Source organism: Macaca mulatta, chromosome X (assembly GCF_049350105.2).
Source record: "Macaca mulatta isolate MMU2019108-1 chromosome X, T2T-MMU8v2.0, whole genome shotgun sequence".
Taxonomy (NCBI): Eukaryota; Metazoa; Chordata; class Mammalia; order Primates; family Cercopithecidae; genus Macaca; species Macaca mulatta.
The window spans coordinates 81,487,893-81,504,193 of NC_133426.1; the positions used below are offsets into that span (position 1 = coordinate 81,487,893).

A 16,301-nucleotide genomic window follows, 5' to 3' on the forward strand; every position below is an offset into this window, starting at 1 on the left:
ATCCCATGTTCATGGATTAGAAGAATTAATGTTAAAATGTCCACACTACCCAAAGTGATCTACAGATTTAATGCAATCCCTACCAAAATGCCAATGACATTTTTCACAGAAATAGAAAAATACAATCCTAAAACTCACATGGAACCACAAAAGACCCTGAATAGCCAGAGTAATCTTGGGGGGAAAGAACAAAGCACAGGCAGCAAAAGAAAAAACAGATAAATTGGAGTATATCAAAATCTAAGAATTCTGTGCATTGAATAACATTATTGTGAAATAACATTGTAAAAGGGCAATGTAGAAAATGAAAGAAAATACTTGCAAATCATATATCTGGTAAAGTATTAATATCCAGAATATATAAAGAGTTCCTATAACTCAATAACAAAAAAACTAACACCCTAAGTTTTAAAATGAGCAAAGGATTCAAACAGATATTTCTCCAAAGAAGATATATGAACGGCAAATAAGCACATGAGCAGATACTCAACACCTCTAGTTATTAGGAAAATGTATATCAAAACCACAATAAGATACCACCTCACACCCATTAGGATGGCTACTATTGAAAAAACAGGGCCAGGCGCAGTGGCTCACACCTGTAATCCCAGCACTTTGGGAGGCCGAGGCAGGTGGATCACGAGGTCAGGAGATCAAGTCCATCCTGGCCAACATGGTGAAAACCCGGTCTCTACTAAAATACAAAAAATTAGCCAGGCATGGTGGTGCATGCCTGTAGTCCCAGTTACTCGGGAGGCTGAGGCAGGGGAATCGCTTCAACCCACGAGGTGGAGGTTGCAGTGGGCCGAGATCGTGCCACTGCACTCCAGCCTGGCGACAGAGTGAGACTCCATCTCAAAAAAAAAATAAAAAGAAAAAGAAAAAAGAAAAAGAAAAAAACAGAAAACAACAAATGTTGGTGAGGATCTGAAAAAATGGAAACCCTTGTGCACTACTGGTGGGAATGTAAAATTGTGCAACCACTAAGGAAAGCAGTGTGGAAATTCTTCATAAAATTAAAAATAGTCATCATATGACCCAACAATCCCACTTCTGGGTATATACTCAAAATTATTGAAGGCAGGGTCTTGAAGAGATATTTGTACACCCATTGTCATTCACAATAGCCAAATGGTGAAAGGAAATCAAGTGTCCATTGATGGATGAATGGATAAACAAAATGTGGTATATATGCACAACAGAATATTATTCAGCCTAAAAAAGAAGTAAATTCTGACACATGCTACAACATGGATGAACCTGAAGAAAATTATGGTGAAGAACATTACATGAAATAAGTCAGTTGCAAAAAGACAAATAAATACTGTATGATTCCATTTACATGAGGTACCTAGAGTCATCAAATCCACAGGGATAGAAAGTAGAATGCTGGCTGGCAGGGGCTGGAGAGAGGGGAAAATAGGGAGCTGTTGTTGAATGGGTACAGAGTTTCAGTATCACAAGATTCTGGAGATGGATGGTGGTGATGGTTGCATAACAATGTGAATGAATTTAATTTACACAACTGTACACTTAAAAGTGGTTAAGATGGTAAATTTTATGTGTATTTTACTGCAATAAAAATAGCAAAAGAAAATATACAGAATGGGCTGTCTGGCATGGATTGCCTTTAGAGGTAGCTGACTGTCTATGGATATTTCTAGGCAAGGTAATCTAACAAAATTAATTAATGTTTCAGATAAGGATGGGTTAGATGATCTCCTAGGTTGTTTCCTGGAGGTAGAAAACAATTGCAGCTAAGATGTCAATGTGAGGTTTAATGATAAATATACAAATAGCCAGGATGGTAGTGCTTCTAAATTTTGTTGTAATTTGTTGCACAAAGCACCTGTGAGGCACAACTTTCACCACTTGTTTTCTCCTCACAGTTAGAAATGGTGCAGTTGCTGGTTTACTTCATCCCATTATACATCTTTCAGTTCCAGAGAATTCTGCTGAACAAAGTGTTACATGTACAATTTACTACTCGCAGAGGCATGCACTGTTTTATGTCTTGCCATAGAAATAGTCCTGTGCACATATATCTCCCTAATAAAATATAGTTTTCCTCAAATGGGGGCTGTTTTACTAACCCACCCCTCCATTGTTACTCCTACCCCTTCCTTTCTCCCAGCTATGATAGCATTTCACATTTAGTAGGCACTTCTTAAGTACATTTTATCTACAAATGACTTACAGCTCCAAATAAATGGAGAGAGCTCCTTTAATACCCCTCCCAAAAATTGAAGTCCTGTCTCAAATCTCAAGGCAGTTCCAAATCACCATACATGCCTTTAATATATTTTAAAGACCACTGCAAAAAGTATCATTCAGGACACTTTTGAAATTTAATCATGGATGAGTCAAATTTATAGCTCAGAAATGTCACAGGGGAAACCAAGTGAAGGGATGCAAACTGGCTCCCAGTGGGATGAGTTTTAATCCCAGCTCAAAGGCTAACTTTCTATTTGGCCAAAATTTGCCTTATATTCTGACTCAAAAATAGGGAAGAGGAGTTAACTAGATCAGTAGTTTCCAACCTGAGGACCCTGGTCATCTTAACAAAAAAGGTAATAAATGGGATCCTCAAACCATTTTCAATATTTCATAACTTTAAAGAAAATGGAGAGGTTTTTCATACAGCTGTCAGTTAGCTAAATGTTTTTACTTTTCCCTGGAATTATAGCAACCAAGCAGAATAACCTTGGCTATCCATGCTGATCAGCTCTGATGCATGTATGTGTATGTACATATACTACACTTTTATGTATGCATATGTATAGGAACACAGAAAAGCTATTATTTAATAACTGCAGTTTTCAGGAGAAAAAACAACTCTTCAAAGTTGGGTCTTACAAAAAAAAGGTAACAGAAGGATTTGGGAGGGTACAGAAAGACTGGGAAGTGCCTATCTAGCTTATCTGTGGCTGAGGTCCCTTGCAGCTCTTCTGGGCTCACGTATCTCCTTGCCCCTCTTGTCTTTTCCAGTGAGGACTGCAATCTTCACTTACCTGAGACACTGGAAACAAATGAATAGTGGACTTCTTGGCCTGCCACCCTCCTGGGGTCTGAGGACAGTTGTGAGCTTTCTGTGGTGCCCCCCCTCCGCTTACCCCTTTCACCCATGCATTTGCATTCAGACCTGTTTAGGTGGGGGCCTTTGGATAGGCAAAAAATGGCAAGATTTCCCATAGCCCAACTGGTCAGCATGCAGGCAAATTCTTTGGAGGTTAGATTGCAGTAAGTGCCACTTCACATTTCCCAAAGCCTGTGTGATAGGTGTGGCAGGCTCAGACTCCCCACAGAGAAGTTGTCTGCCCAGTTTGAAGGGTAAATGCTACTGCAGTGCCTAAGGCCACTCCTTATTAAAGGCAGCTTTAGCTCAGCTGCCTTTGCAGGAAGGAGGGAAAATAGGTGTGGAAAGGAGCTCCCCTGAATTGAAACTTGAATCTGCAGGTAAACACAGCTGGGACTTGTTCCAACATTGGCTTCTACAACCTGGAAGCAAGAGCACCCTATGGCCTAGGAAATACCTGTTCACTGAGGCTTCACTGCCTATTTCTAAACATTAATCAACTGCAGAAATCATTAAGAAGAAAATCTTTTGGCAGTAGAGAAGGTTTCTTTATGGAGTAATTTGTTCAATTATTTCAATTCAAAACCTTGAACATTCCCAGTCCTGGAGTCCTCACTGATTTTCAGGCATACACATACACACACACACAACCCAGACCTGAGCGAGTTTGAGTCAGAGACACAGCTGGCCACTAATGTGACTTGTGGCTTTCTAGCCCTGTGAGAAAGAATAGAGCCTGAAATTGAAAAATTGAAACTGTCAAGCACTTCAGAACAACTACTGCAAATTGGTATTTGGCCAATGCAAAGAGAATCAAAGGTGGCAAGGGCAAGCTAGCAACGAATTAAACTGATTAAAGCAGAAGTACAGTGAGCTTCAGCGGGCTAAGGCCCAGCTTTCAAGACCGAAGACCAAGAATAAGGGTGTTTTCATTTTGTATTTGTTAATCTCAGCATCATACTTTTTTTGCTTTGAGCAAAGCAGCTTAATCTCTCATTGCTTCACTGTTTCAAACATGTTGGATTGACTAGAATAATAAACCATCACCTTCCTTTCTCCCAGCAGGCCTTCATAGTTAAATGCACTTTTGCGCTATTACAATTAAACAATGCAACCAAAACTGTAGACAACAATTCTAATCGGTGTGTGTGTGTGTGTGTGTATATGTGTGTGTGTGTGTGTGTGAAGTGGTGTGGCTTTGTTGGAAATGGATGTCTTGCCTCTCACAGTAAGTGCTGAAGTTTTAATGACTGTTACTGTCTTTGTGCTCAGGCTCTGGAAAAATTGAGCACCCCACCTCACTCCATGGACTGGAGAAACTACCACAGTCTTTTCCTCAGGGTCAACTTCCATGACCCAGGTAGCTCCAGAATTGGCTCCCTTTGGGCCCCAAGGGCAACACTTGCCCTTGCCTTGTAAGTGGAGGGGAGTATATTAGAGTGACCCTTGGTCACATCCTAAGCCATTTAAGAGAGTAATGAAACTTCTCTCAATGAAAACTTTAGTAAAAGGAATCCTAGAAATGTCTACTTAGATCTTATTGTTACTGTTGTTTTGTTTTAGAAGAAAAAGATCTAGCCAAAGGACAGGAACAAACTTGCTGGAAAATATACCACACCATTGTTTTCCTCTCTACACAAGTCCCTGCCTATACCATTTTAAACGGCTAAACAGCAAATATGTGCCTTAAAAATATTTACCGTCAAGATTTCAATGAAGAAGTCTGCTTTCTGAAAAAAAAAGTTCATTATGACATTATAAAGTTAAGCGGAAAAAGGCAAGATAAAGTACAATCAGAGAAACAAAAATTGTACAAGAAAAAAGATCAGAAGTTCAAAATAGGAAAATGGACAATTCTTGATATCTTCATTTTTCTACTCTTCTGTATTTCCCACGCTTTATTAAAATGGATAATTTTTATGATGAAAAATTGCAGTTCTAGGTTTCCTTTCCCTCTCTCCCTCTCTCTCTCCCCGCCCCTCTCTCTTTTTTCCTTGGAAAGGTTTCAAGTACAAGACAGGGAGCCAGAAATCTCGAGTACAATATTCAATGAATGTGTGTCCTTGTTAAGTCATTTTCCTTCTCTGGGCCTCTGTTTTACTACATGGAATGGGGTAACAGACAGGCAAGGAAGTGTCCCTAGAGACCCTTCCAATTTTGCTCTTCAGTATTTTATAGGCAGAACAACTAGGCTAGCCCAGCTGCCTAGAACCTTTGCAAATCAAGTCTACAGTAGGACACTAAGCTCTCTGGTCCTAAGAGCCATCAATTGGTTGGATTTTCCAATTTTCCTGTAGTGTGATTATATATTATTTTTATCATAAAAATATCATGAAAAAGTAATGTACGTGTCATCAGCTCCAGGGTACAGTTTGAGTAGAAAAGGGTAATGTAAAAAAGAAAATAGAATAAATTCCAAAACAAGATGTTGAGTAAAAACAAAACAAAACAAAAAAACTTGTTGCAGAATGACACATACATTAAGGTTTACATAAATTTTAAAAACACACAGACAAGTTCTATATATTATTTATGGGACGAGGGGAGAGGAGAGGCATATTTCATGCAAAAGTATAAAACAAAATGGAAGAATACATACCAAGCTTATCTTAGTGCTTGCTTCTGAAAATGAATGGAGAGGAATGTGACTGAAAATAGGGGACAGAATTTAACTTGTCTGTAATGTTTTATTTCTCCGAGTAGAGATCCAAGTGTGTTTCTTATAATATTCCCAGTCTTTTCAATACTTTTATAATTATTCAAAATAAAGACGAAGGTCGGGCACAGTGGCTCACACCTGTAATCCTAGCACTCTGGGAGGCCAAAGCGGTCAGATCACTTGAGATCAGGAGTTCGAGACCAGCCTGGCCAACATGGTAGAACCCCATCTCTACCAAAAATACAAAGATTTGCCAGGCATCATGGCGGGTGCCTGTAATCCCAGCAACTTGGGAGGTTGAGGCATGAGAATTGCTTGAACTCAGGAGTTGGAGGCTGCAATGATCCGAGACTGTGCCACTGCACTCCACTCTGGGCAACAGAGTGAGACCCCATCTGTCTCAAAACCAAAAACAAAAATAAAGACCGAAATAATTTCTAAAAACAAAAGGTTGAATTATTTCTTTTCTCTATTTTTCAATATTTGTGAAATGTTCATGGATTATTTTGATAAATGATAAATGAATTTATTCTTAAAAATGAGAGAGGGGCCGGGCATGGTGGCTCACGCCTGTAGTCCCAGCGCTTTGGGAGGCTGAGGCAGGCGGATCACCTGAGGTCAGGAGTTGAGACCAGTCTCAACATGGAGAAACCCGGTCTCTACTAAAAATACAAGATTAGCCAGGCCGTGGTGGTGCATGCCTGTAATCCCAGCTACTTGGGAGGCTGAGGCGGGAGAATTGCTTGAACCTGGGAGGCGGAGGTTGTGGTGAGCTGAGATCGCGCCATTGCACTTAAGCCTGGGCAACAAGAGTGAAACTCCGTCTCAAAACACAAAAATCAAAAAACAAAAACAAACAGCAACAACAACAACAACAACAACAACAACAACAACAAGAGAAATAGGAAAAAAAAAAAAAAAAAAAAAAAAAAGGCTGGTCAGGGTGGCTCATGCCTGTAATCCCAGCACTTTGGGAGGCTGATGCGGAAGGATTGTTTGAGCCTAGGAATTTAAGACCAGCCTGGGCAAGATGACAAGACTCCGTCTCTAAACAATGTTTTTTTTTTTTAATTAGCCAGGCATGGTGGCATACGCCTGTAATGCCAGCTACTTGGGAGGCTGAGGCAGGAGGATCCCATGAACCCAGGAATTCAAGGCTGCAGTAAACTGTATTTGTGGCATTGTACTCGAGCTTGGGTGACAGAGCAAGACCCCATCTTTAAAAAAAAAAAAAAAAAAGAAAAGAGAAATGAAAGAAGGGGTAAGAGGCTGTGGACTGGGATAAGATAGAGGCTCTGGGTGCCTAGGGACCTTTTTGTTCCAGGGAAACGAACAAAATCCTGTTCTAGACCATAAGCCAGGAATTTAACAAGTGGACCTACTACAAGATACGGGTTCCTGGGTGTCCCAGACTTTACCCTCCACCATGTGTTTTTAAGCTCTTCTCTGTTTCATTTATTTTCTCCGGACAGAAACTTCCAGTGAGTCTCCTCCAACTGCCTAGCCTTTCAGGGACAAATTTTCCATCTTGGCTTCCAAGGCGGCTGTTATAACACCACAAATCACCTTCTGCCATCCCTTCTTGAGCCAAATTCCTACTGGTTTCCAGGAATCATATGGGGAATATGGTTCTCTGAATTTATTCCCTCACAGTACTTAGCTTGCGTTTCTTAAGCTAAATGTCTTACTACAAAAGCGGAACTTGCTGAAAATAAAGCTTCTCATTTTTCCCCTGTTGCCCTCTCCCATGATAAATCCCTGTCACAGTCATAAATGCCATGCTTATCCTCCAACTCCAAAGAAATCTCAGGCATCCTAGCTTCTTTTCTGCATACTAATTGATCATTGAATGTATTTGCTTTCATCAACTCACTGTCTGATTTCTACCATCATACCTTTGGCCGATCCTTTTTCCCTAGCCCTAATCTATAGACCCTCCTTGCTTTTTCAGGGCACCTTATAATATGATGTTTTTGAATGGCTCTTCTCACCTTGACCCCCTGCCATACCCAGGAGGCACAGCCTCTCTTTCCTGATGTAACTGAAGTTCTGGTTCCAGACTTTACTCTCTAAGAGTAGCAATGACTTTGCATCTAGCCACACAATACACCAGGAAAACAGCTGCAGTCAAACAAGATATGAATCCCGAGGAACGTCAAGGGAAAAGTTGAAGGGCCTGCTGATAAGTGACAGGAGGTAGTTTGGGAAGGTGGTCAGGTGAGGGGAGAGTGTTAAATGAAATGGATAAGTAAAGCCTTTGCGTGTTCTGAAGCAAGAGCACCACTCCCCCTTACCTCACTGTTCAAAGAGATCACTGATAGGGCAAGCTAAGAGAAGAGATCATGGCCTGGGCCTGTAATCATCACTCTGTACCTGATAGAGAGTGTAGTTGTGTGCAACTCACTTTAAAGTGTCTGAGACTTAATTCCTCCACCTGGAAAACGTTGCCACCATAGAAACTGTTACTGTGGGAAACGACCTTAGAGATCATCATCTCTAGACTAAGCCTCCATTTCACAATTTGAAAATTCTGAGGCCCAGGGAGAGAGAGAAGCTTGTCCTAAATGACCATCAATATTTACCTTTCCTAAGTCCATGAAGATGTTTGTGAGGCCAAATGAAATAAAACATAGGAGTCCCTTGAGTCCTTTAGAAGAAAGAAGCTATAGGATGATAAGGTATTATTATTGGCAGCCTAAATGCCTATGGTCCCTTAACATCAATCTGTCTCCTGAATCAAGAAACACCAGTATATGATTTTACTTCCTCAGAACCACTGAACAAACAACTGTCTCCCTCAGCTGGCCATCTCAACAACCAATGGAAATGGCAGCTCTGACCTATCTCAGGCTGTCTCACCTCAGGCTGTCTCAGCCTGACCCATCTCCGGCTGTCTCAGCTGCTTGAGCACTTCCTCTACCTGAGGATCTGGAAACAGGTTGCTTCCCTCTGCAAACATCCTCCTCTGGGCCCCTCGTGGTCACTACTACCTTATACCATGTGACACGTGGTATTTCAGTGCCATAAGTAGATGACATGGAACAGGGTCTCCTAGAGGGTTATTGGGAGTGGGGCCAGAGCCATATAGATCAGAGAAAGGCTGAGATAACCCAAGAGGACAGTCCAAAAGGCAAAGTAAAGAGCATACCTAGGAGCACACTTTTCCTTTCAGTGCATATTATGCCAAAATAGGCTTTCATTTCAAAGTGTAATCTGAGAGTGCTCTTGTATAGTATATGGCCTGGTTGTTTGAGGCAGGCCTGTGGATTCTTCAGTCTAATAAACTATAAACTGAATTTTAAGAAAACAAAAGGAATTCCATTCCTGGTGTTAACTACATCCACTCTGGCCTTCCCTTAACCAATGGTACTCAGTGCTGGAAGATACTGAAGTCATATCTAAGGTTATAATATTAAAGGTGAAAATCAAAGGGAAGAGATTAATTCACTTACCTGCTTTTCATCTTTCAGTGATTGTCTAGAAGTATCCTGGCCTTAACGAATCATGAATCATGGGAGTCAGCAATGTCACGGCATCCCCACTTTATTTGGACAATAAACAAATGGGTTTTTCTGTTCATTCAGGTGCTAAATCCACATAAGTGTAGCTACCAAAGCATTATTGAATTAGGGCAAAAAATGCACGTGCGTGTGCACACATGCACACACACACACACACAAACACACACCACCCCCCCCCCCACAGTGGCTGATACAGTTTGGCTCTGTGTCTCCACCAAATCTCATCTTGAATTATACTCCCATAATTCCCACATGTTGTGGGAGGGACTCGGTGGGAGATAATTTGAATCATGGGGGCAGTTTCCCCCATACTGTTGTTGTGGTAGTGAATAAGTTTCGTGAGATCTGATGGTTTTATCAAGGGTTTCCACTTTTGAATCTCCCTCATTTTGTCTTGCCACTGCCATGTAAGAAGTGCCTTTCACCTCCCGCCATGATTCTGAGGCCTCCCCAGCCATGTGGATCTGTAAGTTCAATTAAACAACTTTTTCTTCCCATTCTTGGGTATGTCTTTATCAGCAGCATTAAAATGGACCAATTCAGTAAACTGGTACCAGTAGAGTGGGGTGTTGCTGAAAAGATACCTGAAAATGTGGAAGTGACTTTGTAACTGGATATCAGGCAGAGGTTGGAACAGTTTGGAGGGCTCAGAAAAAGGAAAATGTAGGAAAGTTCGGAACCTCCTAGAGACTTGTTGAATGGCTTTGACAAAAATGCTGATAGTGATATGAACAATAAGGTCCAGGCTGAGGTGGTCTCAGATGGAGATGAGGAACTTGTTAGGAACTGGAGCAAAGGTGACTCTTGTTATGTTTTAGCAAAGAGACTGGCAGCATTTTGCCCCTGCCCTAGAGATTTGTGGAACTTTGAACTTGAGCAAAATTATTTAGGGTATCTGGTGGAATAAATTTCTAAGCAGCAAGGCATTCAAAAGGTGACTTGGGTGCTGTTAAAAGCATTCCCTTTTAAAAGGGAAACAGAGCAAAAACGTTCAGAAAATTTGTAGTCTGACGATGCTGTAGAAAAGAAAACCCCACTTTTTGAGGAGAAATTCAAGCTAGCTGCAGAAATTTGCATAAGTAACAAGGAGCCAAATGTTAATCCCCAAGACAATGGGGAAAATGTCTCCAGGGTATATCACAGGTCTTCCTGGCAGCCCCTCCCATCACATACCCAGGAGCCGAAGAGGAAAAAACGGTTTTGTGGGCTGGGCCCAAGGTCCCCATGCTGTGTGCAGCCTAGGGACTTGGTGCCTTGTGTCCCAGCTGCTCCAGCTGTTGCTAAAAGGGACCAAGGTACAGCTCGGCCCATGGTTTCAGAGGGTGCAAGCCCCAAACCTTGGCAGCTTCCACATGGTGTTGAGCCTGTGGGTACACAGGTGTCAAGAATTGAGGTTTGGGAACCTCCACCTAGATTTCAGAAGATGCATGAAAATGCCTGGATGCCCAGGCAAAAGTTTGCTGCAGGGTCGGAGCCCTCATGGAGAACCTCTGCTAGGGCAGTGCAGAAGAAAAATGTGGGGTTAGAGCTCCTACACAGAGTCCCTACTGGGGCACTGCCTAGTGGAGCTGTGAGAAGAGGCCCACCATCCTCCAGACTCAGAATGGTAGATCCACCAAAATCTTGCACTGTGTGCCAGGAAAAGCCACAGACACTTAGCAATAGCCCATGAAAGCAGCCAGGAGGGGTGCTATACCTTGCAAAGCCACAGAGGTGGAGCTGCCCAAGACTATGGGAACCTACCTCTTATGTCCGCATGACCTGGATGTGAGATATGGAGTCAAAGGAGATCATTTTGGAGCTTTAGAATTTGACTGCTATGCTGGATTTTGGACTAGCATGGGCCCTGTAACCTCTTTGTTTTGGCCAATTTCTCCCATTGGGACAGATGTATTTACCCAATACCTGTACCCCCATTGTATCTGGGAAGTAACTAGCTTGCTTTTGATTTTACAAGCTCATAGGTGGAAGGGACTTGCCTTGTCTCAGATGAGACTTTGGACTGTGCACTTCTGGGTTAATACTGAAATGAGTTAAGACTTTGGGAGACTGTTGGGAAGGCATGATTGGTTTTGAAATGTGAGGACATAAGATTTGCAGGGGTCAGGGGTGGAATGTTATGGTTTGGGCTCTGTGTGCCCACCCAAATCTCATCTTGAATAGTATTCCCATTATTCCCTCATGCTGTGGGAGGGACCTTGTGAGAAATAATTTGAATCATGGGGGCTGTTTCCCCCGTACTGTTGTGGTGGTAGTGAATATGTCTCACGAGATCTGATGGTTTTATCAAGGGTTTCTGCTTTTGCATCTCCCTCATTTTCTCTTGCTGCAACCATGTAAGAAGTGCCTTTCACCTCCCACCATGATTCTGAGGCCTCCCCAGCCATATGGAACTGTAAGTCCAATTAAACCTCTTTTTCTTCCCGGATATGACTTTATCAGCAGCGTGAAAACAAACTAATACAGTGGCTTATAGGAAAATGGTAAGATCAATGGCAAGAAAAGCTGATCCATATTCTCTTCCTAAATTTGTATAACAGTATCCCGACCCTTTGGCCCCTCAGCACAACTAGTGACCACTGTCTTCAAAAGTAAGTGGCAGCTGGATGCGGTGGCTCACACCTGTAATCCCAGCACTTTGGGAGGCCAAGGTAGGCAGATTGCCTGAGGCCAGGAGTTCAAGACCAGCCTTGACAACATGGTGAAATCCTGTCTCTACTAAAACTACAAAAATTAGCCAGGGGTGGTGGCAGGTGCCTGTAATCCCAGCTGCTCAGGAGACTGAGGCAGGAGAATCACTTGAACCCGGGAAGCGGAGGTTGCAGTGAGCTGAGATCGTGCCACTGCACAGAGCAAGACTCCTTCTCAAAAAAAAAAAAAAAAAAAAAAAAAGTAAGTGGCATATTTGGAGCCTTCTTAAGAGACAAAGTGACAAATTGGGATTTGGGTTGCTCCCATGATACCATCTCCATATCTGTGAGTAGTAGACCAGCAACACTCACCTCCTCCCCACATATACACATACTGGAAGGATCTGGGTGAGCCATAGTCTAGGGTTTTAAAACCAACACCTTGGCTTTGGGTTATAAAGCATGTTTATTTTCTCTTTACAGCCTAACTCTGAAACTGCTTCTTTCTCAAATGAGTGTGTATTTTTGTTTCATTTTAAGTCAAACCACATAGATCTGAAAAATCCCATTATAGCCCTGGCTCAGTTCCCTTTTCTTTCACCTATTTAGCCAAGTGGATTTGACTGTGTTATGAAATATCTTAACATGCCAAAGCCACAGCTTTGCACATATAGGTCTTGCTAAGGGAAAAGGCCATGTGACCTATATACCATACATACAATACATATTCAATAGACACTAGGTACTCCTCTTCCCTTGCCAAGAGACACAGTACACAGGCAGTCCATAAATACAAGCACATTAGGATGTCTACACACATACAGCCAGTAAGGGAAAATATAACGAACTGCCCCAAGGGGAAACCGAAAACACTGAATCTACATTGAGTACACCCCCACTAATCTAAGCAAAGAGAGACTTGAGAAGGCAACAGTTATTTCAGTGTACAAAGAAGCTGTGTAACAGGGTCCACTAACTCTTTGGGACTTGGACAAAAAGTGCCAAGTCAACACAGAACTCAGTGAAGGACAGAGCTCTTACATAAATGCTCCCCACCTGGCTGAGCATGCTGGAAGTCTCAAGGATTAGAACATTAAGGCCATCAAGATGCCAAATAAACCCTAGATCCTATAAACTAAATGAATACCCTTTTCACAACTCGCTCTTTTCTGTTAATGTTTCCTCAATCAGTGGTTACCTCAGTCACGGAGGTTGAGTGTGTTGCTACAAATAAGCAAATTAACTGCCATCTAATAGGGAAGACTTTCCCTCTACTCAAATGGAGTGGTACTAGGATCTGCAGCATGCCACTCCATGTCTTTTACAATGGCTGAGAGGAAAAAACTTGGTTAATACTATGGATACTAACTCTGCCCTAGTGGATCCATATTAACCAGATGAGTTCTCTGTGTCCATATTTCTCTAGACAGAACTCACAGCACCTCAGGTTTTGGAACCAAACCCTAGCCATGGACCTCAGATCCAATAACTAGATCTTTGTCTTATTCCATCTGTGCCATAGTAACCCCAAACCCCAATTTCTGTAGTGCCAAGCTCCTTTACTGCTCCCTCCCCCAACCTCAGTCTTCCTAGAGCAGTGATAGAAATGCTCTACATATATGTTATCCAGTATGGTAGCCACTAATCATACATGGCTATCAAGCACTTGAAATGTGGCCGAATTCCAACCCCTAACAAGCAATAATGAGAAGTCCTTCCCTCCAACCGTCAACAAGCAAGAGTGGGAAACCCAGACTTCTACTTCCATCTGGCAGTAACAAGACAGCAACTCCCTTCCCCAGGAGTTGGAGCTCCTGGAGCTAGAGCAGTGCCAGAGAAAGCCAGATAAAACAGAAAATTTAAATAAGATCCAAAGTCTCATAACATAGCACAAAATGGCCATATTTCTATAAAAATCACTTATACCAATGACCAGAAAGATCTCAAACTAAATGAAAAAAGGCAACCAATAGGTGGCAAAACCAGGATGAAAGAGATATTAGAATTATCTGACAAAAGATTTGAAACAAGCCATCACAAAAATATTTCGGTAAGTAATTAGAAACACTCTTGAAACAAATGAAAAATAGAAAGTCTCATAAAAGAAGAGGATATATAGATAAACCAAGTAGAAATTTCAGAAATGACAAATGTAATAACCAAAACATAAAAACTCAATGTGTGGTCTCTCACAGAATGAAGAAGATGGAGAAAAGAATCACTTAACTTGAAGATATAATGATAGAAACTATCTAGTCTGAACAACAGAGAAAAAATAGACTGAGAAAAATGAACAGGCCTCGGGGACCTGTAGAACTACAAAAACAAGATCTAAGTTTTCTGTCATCAGAAGAAACCATGAAGAACAGAAGACAGGAAAGAAACATTATTTGAAGGAATAATACTTGAAAACTTCCAAAACTTGGCAAAAGACATAAACCTGCAGACATAAGAAGCTTAGCATATACCAAACCAGATGAACCCAAAGAAATCTATGCCAAGGCACATCATAGTCAAACTTCTAAAGACTAAAGAAAAAAAAAAAACACCTTAAAAGTAGCAATAGAGAAATGACACCTTAACTACAAGTGTAAAACAATTCAAATGAAAGCACATTTCTCATCAGAACCCATGAAGACCAGAAAGTAATGGCACAACATTTTTCAAATGCTTTCAGGAAACAACAACAACAACCTGTCAACCAGGATTTCTACATCAGGTGAAAATATCCTTCAGGAATGAATGAGAAATCAAGAAATTCTCAGAAGAAGGAAAATTAAGATAATTTGTTGCTAGCAAACCTGCATTAAAAGAATAACTAAAGAAAGATCTCTAACAGAAAAAAATATATAAAAGAAGGAATCTAGAAACCTCAGAAAGAAACAAATAACAACAGAAAGAGTAAAAGCGTAAATAGAATTGATTTTGCTTCTCCCATTGGGTTTCTCAATTATGTTTGAGGGTTGAAGCAAAAAATTGTAGCATTGTCTAATGTAGTTCTAAATATATGTAGAGAAAGTAAGGCAATTATAAGTGGGGAATATTAAAGGAACTTAAAGAGGGGTAAGGTTTCTATAATTTACTCAAACAGGTAAAATGTTGATACTAGTAGATTATAATAAGTTATGTACTTACAGACACTTTGGAAAATAGATTTTCAGTTTCTGGAAAAACTGCAAAGTTAGTTTTTAGTTTAAAAAACTAAACATACATATACCATACAATGCAGCAATTGCACTCCTGGGAGCTTTTCCCAGAGAAATGAAAAATTATGTTCACACAAAAACTCTGGGCCAGGTGCAGTGGCTCATGCCTGTAATCCCAGCACTGTAATTCCAACTCTGTAATCAGAGGCTAAGGCAGGTGAATCACCTGAGGTCAGGAGTTTAAGACCAGCCTGGCCAACATGGTGAAACCTGTCTCTACTAAAACTACAAAAATTAGAAAAATTAGCCAGGCATGGTGGCATGCACCTGTAGTCCCAGCTACTCAGGAGGCTGAGGTAGGAGAACTACTTGAACCTGGGAGGTGGAGATTGCAGTGGGCTGAGATCGTGCCACTGCACTCTAGCCTGGGCAACAGAGAAAGTCTCTGTCCCACTCCAAAAAAAAAAAAAAAAAAACCAAAAAACAAAACAAAACAAAACAAAACAAAAAAAAACCAACCAACCAAACACACACAAAAAACACCTGTATGCTAATGTTCATAGCAGCTTTATTTGTAATAACCAAAAATTCCAGACAACCAAAATTTCTCCTTACAGGTGAATGATTAAATAAACTGTGATACACTCATACCATGTAATACTGTTCAACAGTAGAAAGAAATGAATTGCTTATGCTCAAAACAACTGGAATAGATCTCAGGGCATTCTGCCGAGTGAAAAAGCCAACCCCCAAAAGTCACATACTCAATGATTTCATTTATATAAAAATCTTGAAATGATAAAACTTTAGATATGGAAAATATAGTGGTGAGTGCAAGGAGTTTGATATGGCAAAGGAGTGGGGGTGAATGTGACTACAAAGACTATAAAGGTGTAGCACAAAAGAGATCTCTAGCGGTGATGAAATAATATTTTATCTTGATTGTGATGGTGGATACACAAATATACATGTGTGCTGGCTGGGCACGGTGGCTTACACCTGTAATTCAAACAATCTAGGAGGCCAAGGCAGGAGGATTTCTTGAGTCCAGGAGTTCAAGACCAGCCTGGGCAACACAGTAAAACCGTTTCTACAAAAATAAAAATAAATAAAAAACACAAATATACACATGTGATAAAGTGATACAGAACTACACACAACTATTATGCAAAATGTAACGACTGGGGAATTGAGAGAAGGATACACAGGGCCTCTCTGTCCTTGCAACTTCCCGTGAATCTATAATTATTCCAAAATAAAAAGTAACAA

General features: G+C 41.0%; 1 protein-coding gene across 2 annotated transcripts in view; it reads right to left on the minus strand.

Annotated features, from left to right (window-relative positions):
- NEXMIF (neurite extension and migration factor) overlaps positions 1-16,301 on the minus strand; it is a 188,255-nt gene that overhangs the window by 162,716 nt on the left and 9,238 nt on the right. The window lies entirely within an intron of this gene.